The following is a 12,441-nucleotide window of genomic DNA, read 5'->3' on the forward strand; positions in this document are numbered from 1 at the left end:
GATGTATACCCAGAAGTGGGATTTCTGGATCATGTGGTAGTTCTATTTTTAATTTTTCAAAGAATCTCCATACTGTTTTTCATAATGGCTGCACCAATTTACATTCCCATCAACAGTGCACCAGGGTTCCTTTTGCTCCACATCTTCTCCAGCAATTGTAATCTTTTGTTTTTATTATTAATAATAGCCATGTTAACAAGTATGAAGTGAAATCTCATTTTGGTTTTGTTTTGCATTTCTCTAGTAATTATTGATGTTGAGCATATTTTCATACACTGGTTGGCCATTTATCTGTTTTCTTTGAAGAAATATCTATGCAAATCCTTTGCCCAGTTTTTATTAGGTTAATTGTTTTTTTGCTATTGAGTTGTAGGAGATTCTTATATATTTCGGATATTAACTCCTCATCAGATATATGGTTTGCAAATATTTTCTCCCATTCTGTAGATTTCCTATTTGTTTTGTTGATTGTTTCCTTTGTTGTGCAGAAGCTTCTTAGTTTGATGTAGTCCCACTTGTTTATTTTTGCTTTTCTTACTGGTGCTTTTAGTGTCATATCCAAAAAATCATCACCAAGATCAATGTCAAGGAGCTTTTCCCCTATGTTTTCTTCTAGGAGTATTATGCTGTCAGGTCTTACTTTTAAGTCTTTAATTCATTTTGAGTTGACTTTTGTGTATGGTATAAGATATGGATCCAATTTTATTCTTTACAAGTGGATATTTAGTTTACCAACACTATTTATTGAAGAAACTACTCTTTCCCCATTTTGTATTCTTGGAGCCCTTGTTGAAGATTAGTTGGTTGTTTATATGTGTTGGTTTATTTCTGGCCTCTATTCTGTTCCATTGGTCTATGTGACAGCTTTTATGTCAGTACCATACTGTTTTTATTACTATAGCTTTATAATATAATTTGAAATCAGGAAGTGTCTTGCCTCCAGCTTTATTCTTGCTCAAGAGTGATTTGTCTATTCAGGGTCTTTTGTGGTTCAACTTTGCTTTGCTTTGTCTATCTCTCTGAAAAATGCCATTGGAATTTTGATAGGCATTATATTAGGTCTGTAAGTCACTTTGGGTAGTATAGACATTTTAACAATATTAATTCTTCCAATTTGTGAACATGGAGTATATTTATCTTTCCATTTGTTTGTGCCTTCTTCAATATCTTTCAACATAGTTTTACCGTTTTCAGCATACAGATCTTTCATTTCCTTGGTTAACTTTACTCTTATGTATTTTGTTCTTTTTCTTGCTATTGTAAATGGAATTGTTTTCTTACTTTTTTGGATAGTTAATTGTTAGTATATAAAAACACAACTGATTTTTGTATGTTGATTTTATCCTGTGACTTTGCTGAATTCATTTATCAGTTTAAACAGTTTTTTAGTGCAATATTTAGGATTTTCGATATATGACCATGCCAGCTGCAAAAATAGACAATTTTACATCTTCCCTTTTGATTTGGAGAATTTCAATTATGCAAATAAATAAGTCTGAGGAGCTACCATATATCATAGTCCCTATAGCTAACAATAACATATTGTATACTTAAAATTTTCTTATAAGGTAGACCTTACATTAAGTGTTATTTCCCCAAAAGGTAATAATGGTAATAATAAAGGGGTGAGAGGAAACTTTGGGAGTTGATGAATATATCTATGGCCTTGATGGTGATGATGGTTTCATGTGTGTATACTTATCCCCAAACATAACAAGTTGGATATACTAAGTATATTCAGCTTTTTAGATGTCAAATAAATAAATAAAATAAACATTATTAGAAAAAAAAAAAAAGGAGAGAGAGAGAATTGTGTCAGAACTAAAAGTAAAACTAACTAACTAACCAAGAAAGAATTGAGGAGGGAGCATTCAAAAATCACATGGATCAAAGAAACGAAATAAGGGCAAAGGAAGTTTTGGAAATTAAGAGACCTTACCATCAACAAAATCAATGATGTTATAGAAAAAAGTATTGTTTAATTATCCTTAGCAATATTGTGATGAAAACACACAAAAAGAGAACAGATTAAAATGGCAAAATGATTACAAAAGCGTTAACAGTCTTCAATCTCTAGTTTCAAAAGTACATATTTTTTTAATTAAAAAACACAAATCCATAATAACCCTGAAATACAAATAAACAAAGTACTATCAGAAGACTAGAGAGTTTGAGAAAGCCCTATGAGCTAAGTAGCTCAGCCCCTTGTCTGAACGTGGTACATAAGTGTTGTTGGCAACAGAAACACTTGCTCTTGACACTGGAGCAATGGTTATAGCAATTTGCACAGAAGGGACCACTGGCAAGACTCTGGAAGAGCAATAAGATCTCATGCCCAGCAGTCAAAATTCTGGTGTCTGGAAGCACATCTCAGCATTATCCAGGACCCATTGAGACAGGATTCGAGAAACGAGCAGAACATCACAGAACAACTAGTGGAAAACTCAAAAACATAGATGAGCATACAACCAAAGTTTAAAAATATTTATTATTAGAGAAGCACCAAACCCAACAAAATCAGAAGAACTAACGGAGAAAACAGTTATTAGAACAATAATAAAAATGTAAAGAAACTGTAAATAATACATCTAGTGGGTTAAAGAGAGAATTAAATCCATGATACTGCAATTATAAAAGAAAATATCATGAACTTTAGAACTAAAAACATAAAATCATTTTCATATAAATACCTTAGGTACAGCTGAAAAAGATTAGTAAATTAGGACATTTAAATGGCAGTTTCTGGAAAAACAAGATGGATAACCCCCAAATGGTTAACATAACTAAAAAAAAAATTGAGATTCAAAGAGAATAGTTCCAGAAATTCCATCTGCCAGCTATGATTCAGAGGGAGTACAAGGGAGAAAATAATCAAAGTTATATCAGAGATTTTAAAATGAAGATGGATTTCCACAAATCAAGAAAGCTCATGGTGTAGAGAAGGAAGACAGGGAGGAAGAGAACCTTCAGTTTCAGAACTTTCAGGAGAAGAAAATATTAATCTAGACATGAAAAACATTACTGTAAAAATGTAAAAGTAGATAACTGGGTGAAACATCACTTTAGAGATAACTAAAAATAGAAATCATAAAGTAAAAGATAAATCTGAAGAAATTTTCTAGACTCTAACAATAAGATATAAACTAACCAAACAGGAGATTAAGAAACATGGCAAATATTGAGAAGATCTAAAGAGAGCTGTTGGAGAAAAAAAGACTGAGATAAAATAATTGTTTTTAAAAATAATGGCTAAGAATTTCCCATAATTAAAGAAAAACACAAATTCTTGAATTTGAGAGACAAGCACACAAATAGGATGGATATCTAGACAGATATTAACACAGCTACGGAAATCAAAGACAGTGACAAATTTTGAAAGTAGCCGAAAGGAAAAGACAGATTATCTATAAACAAATGGAAACTACAGTGAAAGCAGATGAATACAAGTGTTCATGAGCAAGGATCTTTACAATTGAGTGGTTTTTTATTTCCAAAAAAAGGGAGATATCCTAAATATCCATCCTCAGGAAGTTTACTAAATAAATATTTGGATACACATTTAATCTCACACCATAGAGCTGTAAAAATGAAAAAAATGAGAGCTAAATATATCAACATAATAATAATCATTTCTATGCAGAATTATAGGTATTCATAAATGTAAATAAGGTGATTATCTATAAATATATGATCCTGGACATTTAGGAATACCCGTTAGTTTAGTGAAGTTTCAAGCTATGCAAGTTTATGCTATCTGAAGAATGGGTGGGGTCATAAAAGATTCAGCCAAAAAGCATGGGTGACTCTGTTTTCCTCCACCATTGCCCAGGGGAGGTGGGCGCTGGCCAGCAGACACAAGTTTCTGGTCAGCCTAACATACTCCACCCTGCAGCGACCACAGAAGTATCTGGCTTGCAGCACTCCATAGCCTCAGGCACTAAGGTTACTCAACAAACACTCCTCCCAGTTACACTTAATTCGAAAGAAAAATGAAGAAAGAAAAAGACCCAAATGAGATAGCAATAAATGTGAAAGATTTTATTATCATTATTTATTTTTTGAGAGTGGCACAGGCATATGTACTTGCTTAGAAGAAAAAGTTGCGAAAGTTGTGTAATGGATGGGGAAAGGCCAAGGCCGGTGGGGAGAAAGAAGGTCATGGATCCATAGTATAAGTATATGGAAGGAAGGACAATGCTTCCTCTAAAATTTTGGAGCAAGCAGAACAAAGGAAACGAAAAAAACTGAAAACGCCATTGATGTTAGAGCACACTGCTGAGAAAGTTTATATATCTTTTTTTTTTTTTAAGTGAAGTAGGAAAATGACCAGTTACTTTGAGAAGTAGGGGTAGGGACTGTGAGAAAAGTAATCATGTTGTTCAATAGCTTTATGGGAACAAGGAAGGAAAAGCTGATCAGAGACAAATACAAAGATGGTTGAGGAATGCTAACGGCTGAACTGAAGATAGAAATAATGCACTGTAATGGCTCAATCAGCATGGTATAATTCTTCTCTAGAAAGCAGTTGCTAGTTTCAGCCCAAGGTTAGGTGTGAGTAAGGCAAAGGAAAAAGAAAGAAAAATAATATGAGAAATAAAAAAGTTGGCCAGAAAGTGGTTGACATATTGAATTGTAGCAGCTCTACTAGATTAAAAAAATAATTGAAACTAGATAAAGAGTGTAGGGCTAGACTATGTGAAAATGAAAACATCTAGGAAATGAAAATCCTGATGCTATCAAAGTGGTAGAAATAAAGAAGTGAGAAAGTTGCAAGAATAAAGTAGGATTAGAAATTAACTTCTCACACACGCAGTTATTCTGGATCTCACCGTCGTGTTGTTCTCAGCACCTATTAATACTTGGTATTTTCTTTCTTCTTGAACACTGGGATCTTGTTTGTCTCATTTATCGATGTATCCCCACTACCTAGAGTGGCTACTGGCACAGCAAGAGTGTTCAATAATTATTTTTGAATGTCAATAATTGCTGGAAGTAAGATGTCATAGGTGGTATAAAGAAGATGCTCTCATCTTGGTGTGGGTGATGAATAGGATGAAAGGATTTGCAAAAGTAAGAAGCCTTCACCTGAGAGAATTAAATGGGAAACATTGATGGCAGAGTTGAATGGAGTATCTCATTCTTAAAAGACATGGTATGGTGTATCCGTTTACAGCTAGGCCTCTGGAATTAATTTAAAACAATGGATTTCATGCTGGCTCCACAATGCATCAGCAGTAGGACATTGTGCAGTAATCTTAATCCTTGTAAGCCCTCATTTTCTCATTCATAGAAAGTGTATAACACCTTCATAACATTTTTGTGAGAATAAAATTGGATAATAATACGCATATGCCTTATATCTGGTATATAGGAATGTTCATTATATGTTAGATATTTTTAAATGCTCCCCAAATCACTGTGATGAGTGTATACCCCCTTTTAATGTAATACTACCAAGACATTAAAAATCCCAAGTAAGTTTAATAATTTGCCAGCTCTACAAGTCAAGCAATTGTGCCCACTGAGCATTAATAATGTATCTCCTACTATTTTCATCAAGGAGCAAATCACCATGAGAATGATCTTGATAGGCCCAAGTGATTGTGCATTGTATGTAAAGATGAATTTTGCACTACAGAGCCCATGAGGTACTGACACTGTCGGTGACAAAGTTTAATCATACCAACAAGTTCATAAAAAGCTTCTGAAGAGATAACTCTGCATCTTTGAACTCTGATGTATCTCGTCACATGTAGAACATCGTATAGCGTTAATATCTTTTGCAACATGCTTACAGCCATTATATGCAAAGAGATCATGTCCTGCCTCCTGAAACTGCCTCCTGTAAGGGCTGCTGTATTGAAAGGACAAGTACTGGTCTCCAGAGGACAAAGTATGAGCATCAAACTTTAACGGCTGAATGCATATTTTCAACTTAAGCTTCCTCTTTAGCTTCTTATAAACTATTCTGACATTAAAAAGCAAAAGTAGCACCTAAAATATGTTTAAATTGTATTCTGCCTTCTGTTTGGCCAATCAAAAATGTTGTAGCTAAATAATTCTATGCGAAAAAGGCATGTATGCAGGTACATTCACAAGTTCTTCCTAAAGGGTGTTTCCGACTGTGAATCAAAGTACAATTCTAGATAAAAAGGAATAAAAAAATTCTCCACTATGACTGTTGAAAATTCACCCATCCCTTGCTTGATGGCCTTAATTCATTGCTGGAAACCTCAACACTAAGTGAAAAGTTTAAGAAAATTGTATACACACACACACACAAATATATTCATAGATAGAAAAACATACCAATTGACAATAAAATATGACATAAGGAAACAACAATTTGCAAAAGGAAGTAGTTTTGGGCTGGCCCCATGGCGTAGTGGTTCAGTTTGGTTCACTCTGCTTCAGTGGCCTGGGTTTGGTTCCTGGGTGAGGACCTTTCCCACTCATCAGTCAGTGGCCTTGGTGAGGCAGTGACCCACATACAAAACAGAGGAAGAGTGGCATGGATGTTAGCTCAGGGTGAATCTTACTCTAGCCAAAAGAGCAAGATTGGCAACAGATGTTAGCTCAGGGCCAATCTTCTTCAGAAAAAAAAAAACAAACAAACAAAGGAAAATATAGTTTTTAGAGGAAAAGACTTGATGGTAGTGGTGGAAAAGATATGAGAAGCAATCATTTTTTGGTTGGTGTACTCTTTTACTGCACCATTTTCATCACCAATTCTTACCCTTTCTGTGACTTGTGGTGATTCTGCACTCAAACTTCACTTAACACATTTAGAGCAAAATAGAAAAGCTAATCAATCATAACAGCACTTTGAAATACATGGAAATTGTTCCTGTGCACAAGAGATGCAAGAGTGAAAAAAAAGATGCTATTTCTTCATCCTTTCACTTGGCATACACACAAAAGAAACATTTTGGGTTCATCCAAACATGGGACACAATTCAAATTTTTTCTATAATTTTTCTAGGAACTGTTTTGTCAAGTAAATTATTGAGTGTGTCTTTGCCTGAAATTAAAATGTCAAAGTATCACTTTTCACAGCATATTAGTGTGCCTTTAACTGAAAAGTCATCATACTGAAACAAAAGGAGATTTTGTTGAAAACTTAGTAAAAATATTCAAGAGCTATTATGGTAAATAGTTGTTAACTGAGCAGGCATTATCTTAGGCAGGTCTGTTTTTCTCCCTTATTTATTTTTAGCTCTCTATACTTTTCTGAAAGGGAAAATTGAATCAGAGACATTAATAAAATAGCTGCAATATTTTGTAAGGGAGTACAGATTTCAAAACACTGAGCTCTCTGAAGACAGTTCACAATAACTTTTTCTTAACAGAAACACACACACACATAATTACTAATGTAACAGTCTGTTCCTGGTGGAAAAGCAACAGTTTTATCGTAGGCTTATCATATTTGCAGACACCAGAATTGCAGAAGTCAATGATGTCTTTGCTTTCGCTAAGGACTCAGAAGGTACTGAGAAATGGCTCAAAGTTTCCTTTAATTTTGAGCACTATCGCTAGCCAAGTGCAATGACTTTTTGTAAAGTTTATTTCCAGATGAAATGTGTTGCTTCCCCCACCCCACACCGTGGTGTGATGTGCTCAACCAAAATGACTGTGGGCGAGAGGTCAGTTTTGCTCCATCAGTTTGTAATCAAGAAGACCAAAAGGACTAGATTAGAGATTTTACCCAATTCAGCCTTAAAGATGTGCATAATGTTGCTACAGGCAGGACATAGCACAGTCCACTGACCTATGAGATGGATATGCTGTTTTTTCTCGGGCTTAGAATACTTTCAGTATCATTACCAGAGCACAAAATCTGCATGTCAAATTAATTTGTGCTGTCTTCACCTCCCATTGATTAACACAAATTAAGTTTCACACTCATCACCTAGAGCAGTTAACGAATAGTTTATCAAATTCCATGACTTCTCCCCACTATAATTCTCTAAACTGTTCTTTCCACAATTCCTCTTTAATAGAAGGCTGTAGTGTTCATTTCAAAGCAATCATGTGAAACGAAGGTGCTCCCAGCATGTCCCAGATTTTCAGGGTTGAAAGATGGAGTTTGGAGAGATATGTATATTTCATAGCTAACTTGGTTTCAAAAGATGGACTCAATAATTAGTTAAACAACAAGTGTGGTCTTAAACATCTTAAATATTCTATGAATTTGCATCCAGAAAACCCAGAGGCGTATCATCAATCTTTGGCTTGTATTCATTTACATGAAAAGCCAAATGTAGAGGGATCACATCAAAGGAAATCCTAATATGAACAAACTGTGAGATTTTAAACTGATCTACTTATAATATTATGTTTTCTATTGCCTCAAAAGGGAGTAAATGAAGGAGGAATTTTATTGAGAGTCTGTATTCCAAGGGTTCTTCGAGAAATTCCCTTTGTGTAAAGGTTGCATAAACATAAATACGTGGAGAGATACCATGAGAAACCTACAACAAAGCATATGTTAAATAACAAAGGGGAGATATATTTTATTAATTCACAAATATGGTTTTGTATTTTATGATATTATTTAGAGAACACGAGGGTGATATAGTAATAAAAGTCAAATTAAGCAGTTTTGTAGTTATAAAAAATTATTAAAATTCTACACAAAACAAGACTGCAAACAAACACTCCTTAGCCTTGGCATTTGGAAAGTATCTGCTAATTCATTTTGCATAATATGTTCTCCTAGACTGAAGAATTTATTTTTAAGTGATGGTACGTTTGTATGGGAGGGGAGAGTAGTCAGAAAACAGTCCCTCAGCATATCGATGGTCGACTCCAAAAATGGGCTCTGCTATATCCACATCATAAACATTACAATATTGATATTATCGTAGGTATATGATACTGTGTTTTTTGATTGTTTTATCTTTCCAGACTAAACAGGACACTAAACTCAAGGACCAAAACAGTGTCTTTCATTTGCTTGTCTGGTCATTTTCTCTGTTTCCATCAATGTCATGGTGAAGCTCAAGAATTATCCTCTGCATTCAGTATAAAACTAGACGTTCATTTCCTGTATGCTTTGTGTCCTCCCAGATTCATATCTTGAAGCCCTAAAACCCCACTGTCATGGTATTTGGAGATGGAGCCTCTGGGAGGTAGTTAGGTTTAGATGAAATCATGAAGGTAGGGACCTATTGTGGAATTGCGTCCTTAGAAGAAGAGGAAGAGACCAGAGTTCCCTTTCTCTCTGCCATGTGAGGATACAGCGAGAAGGCCTCACCAGGAACTGAATCTGTCAGGACCTTGATCTTGGACTTCCCAGGCTCCAGAACTGTGAGAAATAAATGTCTGTTATTTAAGCCCCCTAGTCTATGGTATGTTGTTGTAGCAGCCTGAGCTAAGACATTTTTTTGTGTTTGTTTGTTTTTGCTGAGGAAGATTCGCTCTGACCTAACATCCATTGCCAGTCTTCCTCTTTTTGTATATGAACCACCACCAGAGCATGGCCACTAACAGATGAATGTTGTAGGTGCACGCCCAGGAACCAAACCTGGGCTGCTGAAGTGGAGCGCACCAAACTTAACCATTAGGCCAGCAGGGCTGTCCCTGACTAAGACATTCTTGATCTTTAAACATAAAAATCATCAGTTTTTAGCCATTATGCTTTCCTTCAAATGACATCCATTTCATGCACTCAACTATACTTCCTTTTTATACCCATGGGGATGGGATATGGAATATGCCTATTCTCATGGAATGCTAATTCTGATACCATATTCTATACCCAACTCTTGTAGAAAAGATGTAAGGTCAGTACAAAATGCCATAAAGTTTTCTGTCTCTTTCAACTGCAGAACATAATAATTTACGTGTGAGGTATTTTTTATAACCAAATTTTTTGGATAATACCAAATTTTTTCTTAATTTATATTTAATTTCCCAGGCATGTTATTTTCTTTATTTATATTTAAATGTCTATAATATTTCAAATATTAAAAGGAGTGAAACTATTATTATTGATGAAATAACAAATTAACTGGATCATTTCAGTGGAGGATAGTAATAATTTTAATACCTGAAACCAGTCTCTGTGTGGATCTCTAAGCACTGTATAAATTTTCATAAATGTACAAATTAAGCACGCTGTGATAACTTACGTTCGGGGTTCTGTTATGGTCTCAGTCTTTCTCACCCATAGTACTCAGTAAGGTGCAGGAAAATTGAATACCTGCAAGAATATGATGTGTTAATGACATAAATGAAGAATATTCATTAAATTTCTAAGAGACATGAGGGCTTCAAGAGTAGACTTTTTTCAGGTACTGGCCCTGTGGCTGAGTGGTTAAGTTCATGCGCTCTGCTTCAGTGGCCCAGGGTTTTGCTGGTTCAGATCCTGGGTGCAGACCTACACACTGTTCATCAAGCCATGCTGTGATGGCATCCCACATAAAGGAACTAGAGTGACCTACAACTAGGATATACAACTATGTACTGTGGCTTTAGGGAGAAACAAAAACAAAAAAAGAGGAAGATTGGCAACATATGTTAGACCAGGGCCAATCTTACTCACCAAAAAAAAAAAAAAAAAGTAGGCTCTTTTCATCTTATATCCCTGGTATAACTCACAGTAATTGGTATGTTCTCAGTTCATAATATACTTTCTGCATTGAATAATTAACAAAAAGTACAAGGCACTTTACAAGACATGAGGTATTAAAAATTAAATACACTGAAGTTTCAGCCCTTGAGAAATTATAGTTAATGGAAGAGCTCGGAGATGCCAAAAGCTTATCAAACTAATTAATAATGAGAATAAAATACAGATCTATGTAATCCATTTAGATAAACACAAGTCCATAGTATAAAGCATCAAAATGATGGGGCTAAAAAAATTCTACCAAAAGATCAGAACTACCATTTATAAACTTTGAATATTCAGTGCAGTTCTTATGTGGTACAGTTTGATCTGTGGAGTTGTGAAATCACAGAGCAATTATAGTCATCCTAAACTAGCCTAGTACATGAATAGGTTTATTCTGCTGCTCAACCCTGAGAATAAGGCTTACTCTGAATCATCTACAAAGTTCTATCATATAAAAGTATGAGAACTATATATCACTGTATAGAGAATACCAGTGAAGAGACAAAAATAATAAAGTACCAAATTGACATTGTTTGGCTGAAAAGTAAAATTACTGCCGTGAAACTTCAATAGAAATGCTCAAAAGCACATTTGAGTTGACAGGAGAAAGAATCAACAAACTTGAAGATAGATCACTTGAGCTTTTTCAATTAATTTTGAGAAACAGAAAGAAAAAACAATGCCAAAAATTAACCAAGTCTTAGAGAACCATTGGACACCTTCAAATATACCAAAGTTTGCATGATGGTAGTCAAGAAAGAGAGAAAAGAGGAGTAGAAAGAACACTAGAAAGAAACACTGGCTGAAAACTTCCCAAATTTGATGAAGAATATGAATTTATATATCTGAGAAGCTCAATCAACTCCAAATAGCTTAAACTTAAAACTATCCATACCCAAATACATCCTACTCAAACTGGAAAAGGTCAATGACAGAGAGAGGATCCTGAAGTAAGTAAGAGAAAAAAATTCATCATATATAAGGGATCCTTAATAAGATTAAGAGCTGACTTTGCATCAGATATAGTGGAGGCCAGAAGGCCATGGGATGATATATTCAAAGTGCTAAAAGACACTGTCATCCAAGAATTCTACATCCAACTTCTAGACACAACATTTTTGCATATTATTGAAATTAATTTGACATTAATCTAAACTTGATTGTTTTAAATTAAGATGTTATTTGTAATCCCCAGGGCAACAATTTTAAAAGATATCTCAAAAGTATAATAAAATAAACAATAAGGAAATTAATATGATACCCTAGAAAAAATATCTATTTAGCACTAAAGAAGGCAGTAATAGAAGAACAGAGGACCAAAGAAGACATAACACACGCAGAAAATAAATTACAAAATGATAGATCTGAACCTTGCTTTATCAGTAATTACATTAAACATAAATGGATTAAATACTCTATTCAAAGAGGAGGAATTGGCAGAATGAATTAAAAAAAAAGATCCAACTTTGTCCTGTCTACAGGGGATGTACTTTACATACAAAGACACAAAAAGATTGAAAGTAAAAGAATTAAAAAGTTATACTATGAAAACAATAACCAAAAGAGAGCTGAGGTGTTTATATTAATATCAGATCCGATAGACTTTAAGACAAAAATTGTTACTAGAGAAAAAGAAAAACAGTTTACAGTGGAAAAGGGGGCAAGTTATCAAGAAGACATAACAATTATGAGCATACATGTAACTTAGTAACAGAGCCTCTAAACTGCATAAGGCAAAGATTGACATAAATGAAAGGATAAATAGCTAATTCAACAATAATAGCTGGAAACTTCAATACCCCACTTTGAATAATGGATAG

This window comes from Equus quagga, chromosome 2 (genome assembly GCF_021613505.1).
Source record: "Equus quagga isolate Etosha38 chromosome 2, UCLA_HA_Equagga_1.0, whole genome shotgun sequence".
NCBI lineage: Eukaryota > Metazoa > Chordata > Mammalia > Perissodactyla > Equidae > Equus > Equus quagga.